We start from the raw sequence: 13,673 nt of genomic DNA, 5'->3' as shown, positions 1-13,673 counted from the left end.
AGGCCAGTGAGTTCAGGTGGAGCATTTGCAAGGTGTGTGGGGGCGGACGTGGAGAGCCCACGAGTCTGAGAGGCAGTGACCCCTCCTCAGGGACCTGCAGGACGAGACTGAAGGCTGGACTGGGAAGTGTGTCCTTGAAATAACCAACCTCCACTGAGCAGTGACTCCTTTCCAGGCCTCCAACCGTGGATGGAAAGTCCCTGTGCCCATGGGTTGGAGAAAAAGGAGAGGACTTGTTTCTTCCTGTCTTTCTCAGTCCCCAGCCGGAAGCTCTGCATGTGAATTTGGAGATGGGCGATCAGAAGGCCTGGGCTTCGGCGCGGGGGTGCCTTAGCCCTCTGTGTCACCTAGTGTAAGACCCCAAATGATTTATTCCAAGAAAGAGATCTGGAGTGTCGCCGTGAGGTGAAGACCATGCGGCACTGTCAACCAGCAAACGAATGCAACATCGGAATGGAGATGTGACCAAGCGTTTTCCCAGATGTCAGTCACCCACACCCCATAACTCCGTGTGGTAGGCGGGAAATGATAATTTCGGGAATTTATGGCTGATGCAACCAATAGGCAAGTCAGTGATAAAGGCCGGTAAGTGAGTTCTACGTGGCAGGTAAGTCGCGGGGCCAGAGCTCCACACGTCTGCTGAGGTTCCAGAGCCCGCTGCTGTGACTCCCTCACTTTGCTGAGCCTGTGCAGTCAGACCCTGTTCTGCTCCTGCTTCGGCCTGTTCCCTCTGCTCTCGCTCACCTGTCTCTCTCCTCCCCACACCCGAGGATCTGAAGTGGTCCACTGCACAGCCCCAGGCCCACCTCTGTCTGGACCGGCCCTGGTGCTAGGTGGAGGTGTCAGTGAGCCGCAGCTCAGCCCCCTGGTGTTGCCCTTGTTGCTAAGTCGCTCTGGCTTTGTGCCCAGCTTGGCTTGACCTGGACCTGGGTCTGGCCTGGGACCTCAGACACGGCCTTGTGCTCAGGTGGGGTCCTGGATCTAAGAACTCTGTTGGCAATTGGCCTCCAATCATAGCACTTTTGTCACCTGCTGCCTCTGCCTTCTCTCCTTCCCAGCCCTGTTGGGGTGGGGACTTTGATCCCAACTGCTTTCTTAATTATTGCATATCCTTCTGTCATCACCTGTTATGGACTTGCCTCTTGGGACCAGTTTACTTCAGAGGACTGTGTAGACCCTGACTCTGATTTCCTGGTTGTGAACGTCTGAAATCTGCTTAAGCAGGGCCCCATGCAATAGAGGGCTGAGATTCTGCTCTCACGTTTAGAATCTGCTTGTGTGAGCTGTGATGCCAAAACTCACAGAACAAGTGTAGGCACAACCACGTATCTATAGAAGGACTTGGCAGAATTATTGCCGTGTATCCACAGTACCACTCTAAGAGGCACCCAGTCCAGGAGCTCTTGGGAAGGCCCATTGGTGGACTGCTCTGTGTCTGGAGGGGGCTGCTCGCTGAGGCCTGGGATTTGCACAGGGATCCACACAGATTGCTCAACCTGGGACTCTAGAAGAATGAAAGTTAACTCTAGCACGATGTAGGGACTGCACTGAGTGTATGGAGAGGACACCAGGGATTTGGTTTCCCAAGGAACCCAGGGCCCTAAATAGATGTGGAACCATATCTATCTCTGCGTAGGTCACTGAGAGGTCAGTGAAAGATCAGTGGGTCCAACTGGAATTCACTGGGTGTCCTTTTAGATCACTAGGGTTCCCAAAGGGGTCAGTTCTACCTCAAAGAGTTGATTTTCATCCTATAATCAATATATCCAAGAGTTGGAGAGGCTGTGAGTTCCTGGAGCTACAGTGTTCCCTGAATCAAATGGGAAATCACCAGGCCCCAAGTTATGTCTGACGCAGTCACTCATAAAAGGAATAATGGGGTCACAGGTCAGCAAAGGGGAGGATGAAGGGAGGAATCACCATTTCAACTGGAGGTGAAGATGTAGTGTGGGAAAGTTGAAGGGTGATGGGAAGATACCCTTCTAGGAGAAGAGGCTGGTTGGGCAAACGGTGAAGTCCTGGGGCTTGGCACCCTGCAGACGATGAGGAGCAAATCCCGACATTTGAGATGGCTGTGGTGCAGTTTGGAGGGAACAGATGTCAGGTGGCAATGGGGGCTACCGGGCTCCTTGGTTTTGGAGAACAGCCTCGGTTTCGGTAAGGCCCAGCCCCACCAGCATCTTCATTAGCCGGTCCTGTCCGGCTCCTGAGCTAACCACCTACCCGCTGGCTGGGCAGGAGGCAGATTTCAGGGCTTGTGCACTAAAAGCCAAGCTCAGGAGGAGACGGTGCCAGGCTGGCATGCAAGTGCTCTGTCTTTCCTACCCCACTGTCTGCTGCTGAAACTGTAGACATGCGTGCATGCAGGCGGGCATATATTCAGAAAGGGGCCAATTACCTCTATCCTTTGACCCTGCAAGATCATTCCTAAGCTCATACCCAACAGAACTGCATACATATGTTCACCAGAACAGGAAGCAGAATGGCAGTAGGCCCATACTGGCAACAGTCCAAGTGTCCATTGACAACACAGTGGATAATTACGGTATATTCAGGTAATAGACTACTATACAGCAATGAGAAGGAATAACAAAGATAAATCTCACAAACAGAATTAGAGTGAAGGAAACCACTCCCAAAAGAGTGCATAATGTACTTTATTTCTACAAAGTTCAGAACAAGCAAAACTATGCTACTGGAAGTCAGGATGGTGGTTAAGTTGGGGGGTATGAGAACAGAGAATTCAGGGGGCCTCCGGGGTGCTGGTACTCCAGGTATCCTCAGTTAATCAAGCTGTGTGCATTGGGTTTGTGAACACTTCTGTCCATTAAAAAAAGTGACTTTAAGGAAACTGTGGGGATACCTATTACATTTTAAGCACTGAATTACGGAGGTCATGGGAGTGTACAGAACACAATTCTCCCAAGCAATGGAGACAGACGGGAACCCCCCCACCCAGGTGTGGACAAAGGGTGAGTGAAACTGCCATTTTCCTTCAGGCGCTGTGCAAGCCTTCCTAGAGTATCAGCGCAGGAGGCTGGTGGCAGAAGGAGGTGCCCCTGGAATGAAAGCTGATGGCCATCTCTGCCCTCCGGTAGTTCAAGGGTGCTCCAGCACCCCAGGGGCTGGAGTTGGCTGTGGGCTGCCCAGAGGACAACACACCAAGAGGTCTTCCCTGAATCTTCGGGCACATCAAAGCCATCTGATTCTGGAGATGCACCTTAAGAAAAACATTTTCAGCAGGCAGAGCTGAGTGGAAACATACTGTTTCTAAAAGGATCCCCAAAGCTCTGAATTATTTATTCACTAAAGCATTCATCATTGATGAGGGCCCCTTTTGGCGTTCCTCGTCCACAAACACCTTCCCTCCCCCTCACCACAGAAGGTTCTGGTTGGCAGTGTTATCTTTGGAAAGCATCTTCCCACCCATCACTTGGACCTTTGCTTATAGATGGAACAGATCACTTTATTTTTATTTTTCAGAAGAGCAGACAGCCTTCCTCAGCTCTCATGTGGGCCAGTGGTGGGGGCCTGATTAGCAACCCAGCACTCTTTCCAGCAGTCCATTCTGCTGTTTGTGGAGAACTGGCTGAGACTCTCCCCCGATGGGTGGGAGGGGGCACACACAGTCGGCTGGGGGCACTCAGCTGAAGCTGGATGCTGAGAGTAACCGTTTTTAGGTGGGCTACAGTAACATTCAAATACTTATTACCAGGAACAAATCTGTGACGGGTACTGCCGTATTGTGACCAACCAGAATCCACTCCCCTCTCCCATCAGGTCCTTGATGTCCTTTCAGAGGATCATCTCTTCCTCCCCCAGGGTGGGGGGCAGCATGAGAAGAGACTCGAGACCAGGTACCTGCCCTCCCAAATGGTACCTGAAGGGTCTATGGAAACTGTCTCCGCAGATCCTTCCTTTGCCACCTGTCACAGCCAAGGGGTGAGCATGGGGCCTAGCAAAGCAGCTGGAGCTTAACACGGGTGAGTGGGGGACACGTAGAGCTGCCTGCTCCTCGTCTACTCCTTGATCCTGGGAGCTCCCCTGCTCCCCTCTGTGAGCTCCATGGAGATGCCAGTGGAACCGCTGCTGTTGCTGAGTCTAGAAATACTTCCAGACAAATATTTGCCCCTAAGGGACTGCTCTCGAAGCAGGACCTGACATCCCTGCAGAGTAGAATATCTGCTCTGTGCCATGAGAAGGGACAGGGACGGTGGCTTCCAGATGGCAGGTGTTGGGGCTCGCTCAAGCCTGCCACATCCCCAGTGCTCAGGGCTGCCCCACACTCAAGAGTCTGTTTCTCATCTACCCTTAGGTGAGACAAGAGTGCTCTTCAAATCCAATCCAGAGTATGCTCTTAGGAAGGCATGACCTGAATATAAAGATGCTGTAATTGATTCAGTGGTGCTGTGACAGGAATGAGAAGTTAAAGAACCGAAGGACTGGTTAAACAAGACGGGGGCTAAAGAAGAATCACCTGTTGTTTACTAGCCCTGATTTGAACAGAAGTTCTGATATTACGAAGAGCTTTTTTTCTTTAGACTATAAAATGAAGGGCCATCACCACATTTTGCTTTGAGAATATCAAGTGCCTTTGGCTTTAATTTCAGACTCATTGAGAAACCTGATATGTAATTTGGACAGGGAGCATCAGCAGCTCTAGAGTCACAGTTCTGAGTTCAAATCCCTGATCTACCACTTAAACTATTACGATTGAGTGTACAGCTTTAAAATTCGTTGGTGTGCATTACAAAGTGGTCACCACCATCCATCACCGAACACTTGACTCCTTCAGCCATTTTGCCCATCTTTCAACCTCTCTCCCCTCTGGTAACCACTAGTCTTTTCTTTGTATCTCTGGGTTTTTTTTTTTTTTTTTTTTTTTTTAGGTTCCATCTTTGAGTGAAATCATACAGTACTTATCGTTTTCTGACTTATTTTGCTTAGCATAAAATCCACAAGTTTCATCCATGTTGTAAATGTCAAGATCTCATTCTTTTTTTTTTTTTTTTTAAAGATTTTATTTATTTATTTGAGAGACAGCAAAACAGCACAAGTGGAGGGGGAAGGGCAAAGGGAGAGGGAGAAGCAGGGTCCCTGCTGAGCAGGAAGCCTGACTCAGGACTCAATCCCAGAACCCTGGGATCATGCCCTGAGCCGAAGGCAGATGCTTAATGACTGAGTCACCCAGGTGCCCTCTTTTATGGCTGAATAATATTCCACTTTGTAAATATACCACATCTTCCTTATCCATTCATCTATCAATGGATACTTCATTTGTTTCCGTATCTTAGTTATTGTAAACAATCCTGAAATGGACACAAGGGTGCATATAACCTTCTGAATTAGTGTTTTCATTTTCTTCAGATAAATACCCAGAAGTTGAATGACTGGATCATATGGTAGTTCTATTCTTAACTTTTTGAGGAATAAACATGCTCTTTTCTGTAGTGGCCACACTACATCCCCACCAATAGTGTACAAGTGTTCCCATTTCTCAACATCCTCTCTGACGGTTGTCATATCTTGCCTTTTTTATAATTCGGTAAGTGTTAAGGGATATATCATTGTGGTTTTGATTTGCATTTTCCTAATAATTTGTGCTATTAAGTACCTTTTCATATGCTTGTTGTCCATCTGTATGTCCTCTTTGGAGAAGTGTCTATTCAGATCCTCTGCTCATTTTTTTTTTTTTTTAAGATTTCATCTATTTATTTGACAGAGATCACAAGTAGGCAGAGAGGCAGGCAGAGAGAGAGAGGGGGAAGCAGGCTCCCTGCTGAGAAGAGAGCCCAATGCGGGGATCAATCCCAGGACCCTGGGATCATGACCCGACCTGAAGGCAGAGGCCTTAACCCATTGAGCCACCCAGGCGCCCCCTCTGCCCATTTTTAAATCAAGTTTTGTTGTTGTTGTTATTGTTGTTGGGTTCTATGAATTCCCTGTATGTTTTGGATATTAATCCCTTATTGGATATATGGTTTACAAATATCTTCTCCATTCAGTAGGTTGCCTTTTTGTTTTGATGATGGTTTCTTTTGCCGTGCAAAAGTTTTTTAGTTTGATATAGTCACGTTTGTTTATTTTTGCTTTTGTTTCCTTTGCCTTTGGAGTAAGATCCACAAAGACGTTACTAAGACCAATATCAAGGAGTTTATGCCTATGTTTTCTTCTAGGAATTTTATGGTTTCAGGTGTTACATTCAAGTGTTCAATCTATTTTGAGTTACTTTTATGTAAAATAGCCGTTTAGTTTCATTCCTTTGCATGTAGCCGTCCAGTTTCCCAGCACCATTTATTTAAGAGTTTCTCCTTTCTCCATTGTGTGCTCTTGGATCTTTTGTCATAGATTTATTGTCTCTATATATGTGGATCTATTTTATTACTTGCATTACTGTTCCATTTATTTGTGTATCTGTTTTTTTACCAATGCCATACTGTTTTAATTAATCTCCCTTTGTGCTATAGTGTGAAATCAGAGAGTTTAGTATCTCTGGCTTTGGTATTTTTACTTACTCTTTCTCAAGATTGCTTTGGCTATTTGGGATCTTTTGTGGTTCCATGAAAATTTTAGAATGATTTTTCCTCGTTCTCTGGAGTATGCCATTGGTATTTTGATAGGTACTGCATGGAATCTGTAGATTGTCTTCTTCAATTTCTTTCATCAGTGTCTTGTAGTTTTCAGTGTATAGGTCTTTAACCTTTTGGTTAAATTTATTTCTGAGTGTTTCACTCTTTTCAATGCAATTGTTGTTTCTTTTAAAAGATTTTCTTTGTTTGTCAGAGAGAGAGCAAGAGTGAGACAGTGAGCGAGCACAAGCAGGGGGAGTAGCAGGCAGAGGGAGAGACAGGCTCCCCGCTGAGCAGCGAGCCTGATGTGGGACTTGATCCCAGGATCCTGTGATCATGACCTGAGCCAAAAGCAGATGCTTAACTGACTGACCCACCCAGGTGCCCCCTTTCAATGCAATTATAATGAGGATTTGTTTATTAATTTCTGGGTTTTTTTGGTTATTAGTATATAGAAATGCCACAGATTTCTGCATATTGATTTTGTATCATGCAAATTTACTGAACTCATTTATTAGTTCTAAGAGTTTTTTGGTGGATTCTTTAGGATATCCTATGTAACATCATGTTATCTGCAAATAGTGACAGTTTTACTTCTTCCTTTCTGATTTAGATGCCTGTTATTTCTTTTTCTTGCCTAATTGCTTTGGCCAGGACTTCTAATACTATGTCGAATGAAAGTGGTTAAGAGTGGGCACACTTATCTTGTTCCATTCTTTTTTTTTCTTGTTCCCATTCTTAAAGGAAAAGTTTTCAGCTTTTCACCATTAAGTATGATGTTAGATTGTAAGACTGTCACATACGACAATTTGTTGAGGTACCCACTTTTGGTACTCAATACCCACTTTGTTGAGAGATTTTTTAACCATAATTGGATGTTACATTTTGTCAAATGGTTTTTCTGTATCTATTGAGATGATCATGTGATCTTTATCTTTCATTTTGTTAAGGTGATGTATCATGTTGATTGATTTGCTGATATTGAACTATCCTTAAATATCTAGAAAAAATAAATTAATACACTTGGCCATAGTGCATGACCCTTTTAATGTATTGTTGGATTTCATCTGCTAATATTTTGTTGAGGACTTTTGCATCAATGTTCACCAAGGATATTGGCCTATAATTTTCTTTTTTTGTAGTGTCCTGTCTGGTTTGGTGTCAGGGTAATGTTGGCCCCATAAAATGTGTTTGGCAGCTTTCCCTCCTTAGTTTTTTGAAATAGTTTGAGGAGGATAGGTAGTAAATCTTTGAATGTTTTGTGGAATTTACCAGTGAATCCACCTGATCCCAGACTTTTTTTTTAATTGGGAGGCTTCTGATTACTCTTTCAATCTGCTTACTAGTAATTGGACTATTCAGATTTTCTACTTATTGGTAATTCAGTCTTAGAAGATCGTATGTTTTTAGGAATTTATCCATTTCCTCTAGGTTGTCCAGTTTTTTGGCATGTAATTGTAGTCTCATGATCCTTTGTATTTCTGTGGTATCAATTGTAACTTCTCTTTAATTCTTGATTTATTTGAGTCCTCTCTTTTTTCTTGGGTTGTCTAGCTAAGGGCTTGTTGATTTGGTTTATCTTTTCAAAGAATCAGCTTAGTTTCATTTATCTTTTCTTTTGGCCTTTTAGTCTTTATTTCATTTATTTCCATTCTGATCTTTATCATTTCCTTCCTTTTATTAATACTTGACTTTGTTCTTTTTCTAGTTCTTTTAGCTGTAAAGTTAAGAGAGATTTTTTTCCTTTTTTTTTTTTTTTTAAGGTGGGCCTGTATTACTATGAACTCCCCTCTTAGAATTGCTTTTGCAGCACCCTCTAGATTTTGATATGTTCTGTTTCTTTTTCCATTTGTCTCTAGGTAATTCTTTATTTCTCCTTTGATTTCTTTGATGACCCATTGGTTGTTTAGTAGTATGTTATTTAATCTTCACATTTTCGTGGTTTTTTCCATTTTCCTCTTGTGAATTAATTTCTAGTTTCAGGTGAGAAAAGGTACTTTATGTGATTTAGATTTTCTTGAATTTACTGATACTTGTTTTGTGGCCCAGCATGTGACTGTTTTGGAAAATGTTCCACCTACATTCCATCTGCTTTAGGATGGAATGTTTTGCATATATCTAGTAAGTCCATCTTATCTAATGTGTTGTTTAAGGCCAGTATTTTCTAATTATTTTTTTTTGCTTGGATGATCTATCCATTGTTGAAAGGAAGGTATTAAAGTCCCTTACTATTACTGCATTGCTTTCAATTTATCTCTTTAGTTCTGTTAATATTTGCTGTATATACTTTGGAGCTCTTATGTTGGGTGCATATATATTTATAAATGTATATTTTCTTGCTGGATTGAACTCTTTATCATTTTTTAAAAAAAGATTTTATTTATTTATTAGATGGAGAGAAAGAGAGATCATAAGTAGGCAGAGAGGCAGGCAGAGAGAGAGAGTGGGGGGAAGCAGGCTCCCTGTTGAGCAGAGAGCCTGATGCAGGGCTCGATCCCAGGACCCTGAGACTATGACCCAAGCTGAAGGCAGAGGCTTTAACCCACTGAGTCATCCAGGCATCCCTCTTTATCATTTTTTTAAAAAGATTTTCTTTATTTGAGACAGAGCAAGAGAGTGAAGGAGCACAAGCAGGGGAAGCAACAGAGGGGGAGGGGGAAGCAGGCTCCGCACTGAGCAGGGAGCTGGACATGGGGCTTGATCCCAGAATCCTGGGATCATGACTTGAGCCAAAGGCAGATGCTTAATGGACTGAGCCACTCAGGTGCCCTGACCCCTTTATCATTATGTAATGCCTTTTTTGTCTTTTATTAGTCTTTGTTTTAAAGTCTGTTTTGTCTGATATGCATATAATTACTCCGGTTTTCTTTTCATTTCCATTTGCATGGAATTATCTTTTTCTATCCCTTCATTTTCAGTCTGTACATGTATCTAGACCTGAACTGATATTCTTGTAGTCACCATAATAGTTCTGGCCTTTTTTTTTTTTTTTAATCTATTCGGCCACCCTCTAGGTTTTGACTGATGAATTTCATCACTTCCAGTGAAAGTAATTATTGAGCATATTATTATTATTGCCATATTGTTGTTTTCTGGCTGTTTTGGTAGTTTCTCTCTGTTCCTTCTTTTCTTGGTCTCTTCCCTTGTGATGGTTCGTTGCCTTCTTTCCTGTCTCATTCTCTCTTCTTTTCCTCTTCCTCTTTTTACCTCTCTCTCTTCTTTCTCAATATTGTTTGGGCTCCTTTCTCTTTCTTTTTCATGTATTTATTGTAGGCTTTTGGTTGTGGTTACCATGAGGTTTATATATACTGGAACAAATACAAAGCAGTCTATTTTAGGCGGATAGTTGCTTAAGTTTGAACACATTCTAATAGCACTACATTTTTACTCCACCTCCCTAGTTTTGTTTTGAATGTCCTATTCTACATCTTTTATTTTGTGTATCCCTTAACAACATCTTATAGTTACAATTGATTTTTATTATTTTTGCCTGTTAAACTTCATACTAGCTTTGTAAGTGGCTCATCCACTGTCTTTATTATGTATTTGCCTTCACCAGTGATATTTTTCTTTCATTTGTTTTATTATTCGTGGTTATAGCTTTTTCTGTTCCACTTAAAGAAGACCCTTTAACATTTCTTGTAAAGTTGGTTAAGTGATGAACTCCTTTGGTTTTTGCCTATTGGGAACCTTCAATTCTAAATGATTATCTTGCCAGGTAGAGTATTCTTGGTTGGAATACTTTTAATGCTTTAAATATATCTTGCCAGTCCCTCTGGCCTGCAAAGTTTCTGCTGGAAAGTTAGCTGATAGTTTTATGGGGTTTTTCTTGTGTATGATTGTTTTCTTGCTGCTTTTAAGACTCTCTCTTTAACACTTACCATTTTAATTATAAATGTCTTCGTGACTTTCTTTGGGTTCATCTTATTTGGAACTCTGTGCTTCTTGGACCTGGATGCCGTTTTCTTTTCCCAGGTTAGGGAAGTTTTCAGCCATTATTTCTTGAAGTAAGTTTTCTGCCCCCCCCCACCCTCTGCTTTTTCTGGGACCTCTATAATGTGAATGTTAGTTTACGTGTTTTCCTAGCAGCCCCTTAAGTATCCTTATTTTTACAGAATTCTTGTGTCTTTCCCCTCTTCTGGTGATTTCCCCTATTCTCCCTTTGATTGCTGATCCATTCTTCTGCATCATCTTATCTGCTGTTGACTATCTCTAGTGTATTTTTCTTTTGAATTATTGTATTCTTCAGCTCTGGTTATGTCTTACATTTTCTCTTTGTTGAAGTTTTCCCTGTGTTCCTCCATTCTTCTCCCAATTTCAGTGAGGATTTTTTATGACCATTACTTCGAACTCTTTATCAGATGAATTACCTCTATTACATTAGGATTTTTTTCCTGGAGTTTTTATCTTGTTTGGTTTAAAACATATTTCTCTGTCCCATTTTTATTTTCTATGTTTGTTTCTATAAATTAGGTGGAATCGATGCCTATCCTGGTCTGGAAGGAGTGGCCCTGTGCAGGAGCATTTCCTGTGGAAACTATTGTGTGACTAGAAGCTTTGGCAGGCTGGCAGGAGTTAAGCAGGTGTGGGCTGGGGTGGGAGGGGTATATCGGGACACTCACTCCATGTCAGGACTGCCTTGGCATAGTGGTTTTAGCTGGAGTTAGTACAGGCCAGGGCGTTCTTAGGTGCACCACGCCAGGGCCACCTTGATGGGACAGCTGGATTTGGAGTGGTCATGGGCTGGGGGACCTAGAGTGTGCCCTGTCAGGGCCACCCTGAAGGCAGTCCCTGGGTGCACAGTGCCAGAGCTGTCCTGGCAGGCTGGCTGGATCTGGAGCAGGCTGGGGGTCCTGGGGCACACTGTGCCAGGGCTGTCTTTGCAGGATATGGGCTGGGAGAGACTCCTGGGTGTGATGCACTGGGGCTGTATTCGTGGGATGACTGGGTTGGGTGCATGCTGGGAGTGGAGGGGGTAGTCTTTGTGCCAGAGACCATCTTGTGGGGGTTGGCTGGAGCTGGTATGGGCTAGGGGTCTAGGGTGTACTGGGGCAGCCCTAACAAGGCTGGCGTGAGCTCCTGGACCCTGCTCCTGCCTGTGCTGTCAAGGTGGAGGGTGAGTGTAAAAAATGGCACTCACAGTGCCGCTTACCCTGCAGAGAGTTCCAGCAGTTCCCTGCCAGTTTGGTGGATGCCCTGAGGTTAGTAAATGAATTTGCTTTGCTTCTAATCTAATTAGCCTTTAAGCCACTGTTGATTTGACTGTGCCTCAGGGTAGGGGAGTCTGGACTGGGACCCTCAGTGACATGCCTTCCTACTGCACTGGGGGGTGTGTTCCCATGGTTACCATGTCTCCGTCTCTTTTAGTCTTCTGTGTGGTCCCTCTATTGTGTACTGGGTAGAGGCTCTTCAATCAGCCCTCAGTTCTTCAGAAGGAATTGCTCTGTATGTAGGTGTACACAGTGTGTCAGTGTTTCTCTGCTGCCATCTTGGACCATCTTCCTTGATTTTACTCCTTTGTCTTTTAACCTTCATGCTTGCTTTCTAAGTGATTGATCCACTAGTTTTATTATACTTTTCCAGTGAGGTTTTTAAAAAAAATGTTCGTTATCTCTAAACCCAATGTGGGGCTTGAACTTACAACCCCAAGATCAAGAGTTGCACCACTATCCTGACTATCCTAGCCAGATGCTGTTTTCTAGTAAGATTTTTGCTTTAATATGCTTTATTAGTGACATTTCTTTTCAGCATAAGTAAATCCCTTTAAAACATTGTAAGGCTGGTTTAGTGCTGATTAACTTCTTTAGCTTTTGCTTACCTGGAAAGCTTTTAATTTCCCCTTCAATTCTGAATGGTAATCTTGCTGGGCAGGGAATACTCGGTTGGAAGTTTTTTCCTTTCTGAACTTCAAATATGTCATGCCATTTCCTCTTGGCCGGTAAAGTTTCTGCAGAAAAATCTGATTGCTTTATGGGGTTTTCCTTATATATCACAAGTTGTTTTTCCTCCTGCTGCTCATGATTCTGTTTAATTTATACCATTTTTAAAAAAAGATTTTATTCATTTATTTGAAAAAGTGAGTGAGACAGACAGCATGAGCGGTGGGTGGGTGGGGGGAGTGGAGGAGCAGAGGGAGAGAGAGAAGCAGACTCCCTGGTAAGCAGGGAGCCTGTTGGGGGCTGGATCCCAGGAGTCCAGAATCATGAACTGAGCAGAAGGCAGACACTTATCTGAGCCACCCAGGTACCCCTAATTTCTACCATTTCAATTACAACTGTGTTGGTGTGGTTTTCTTTGGTTTGTCCTGGACCTGGATGTCTGATTCCTTTCACAGATTAATTTTCAGCCAGTATTTCTTCAAATTTTTTTCCTGCCCCTTCTGTCTTCCTCTGGGATCTATATAATGTGAATACTATTCTGTTTGATAAGACCCAAAGGTCCCTTACGGCATTCTCACTTTTCTTAATTCTTTCTTCATTCCGATACTTTGTCTGGGTGAGTTCCATTGCTCCTCCTCCAGCTCCCTGATCTGTTCTCCTACATCATCCAGTCTCTTGGTGGGACTCTCTAGTGTATTTTTTACTTCAGTTATAACTTCTCTTTTTTACTTTCTTAATATATTCTCCTTGTTGAAGTTCTGTGCTCATCTTTTCTTCTCCCGAATTTGGTGAGGATCCGTATGACCACTTTATCAGGTAGTTTGCAAATCTGTTTCATTCATTTCTTCTCCTGAGGTCTTGTGCTTTTGTTTGGAGCTACTCTTCTATCCCCTAATTTTGCCCAACTCTGTGTTTTTCTATATATTAGGTAAGTCAGTGACCTTTCACAGTATTATTAAAGAAGTGGCCTTTTGTAGGAGATGTCCCGTAGGATGCAGAAGGACGGTCTCCTCTGGTCCCCTCCATGAGCTGTGCGCTCCCTGCTATCGTGTGGGGCTATGGCTGGGGTGCGCTGGTGGGCGGGCTGGTCCCTGGCCTGACTGTGGGGTGTCCGGACTACTGTGTGTAGGTGGGGCTCTCAGTGGCTTGTAACCTCTCTGGAGCTGGCAGATTCCAGGGAGAATTCCAAAAGCGGCCACCAGTGCTGGTACTACTGAGGGAGACT

Source organism: Mustela nivalis (genome assembly GCF_964662115.1).
Source record: "Mustela nivalis genome assembly, chromosome: 1".
Lineage (NCBI taxonomy): Eukaryota > Metazoa > Chordata > Mammalia > Carnivora > Mustelidae > Mustela > Mustela nivalis.
The sequence above is the reverse complement of the archived record's forward strand: the minus strand, read 5'-3'. Positions refer to the sequence as shown.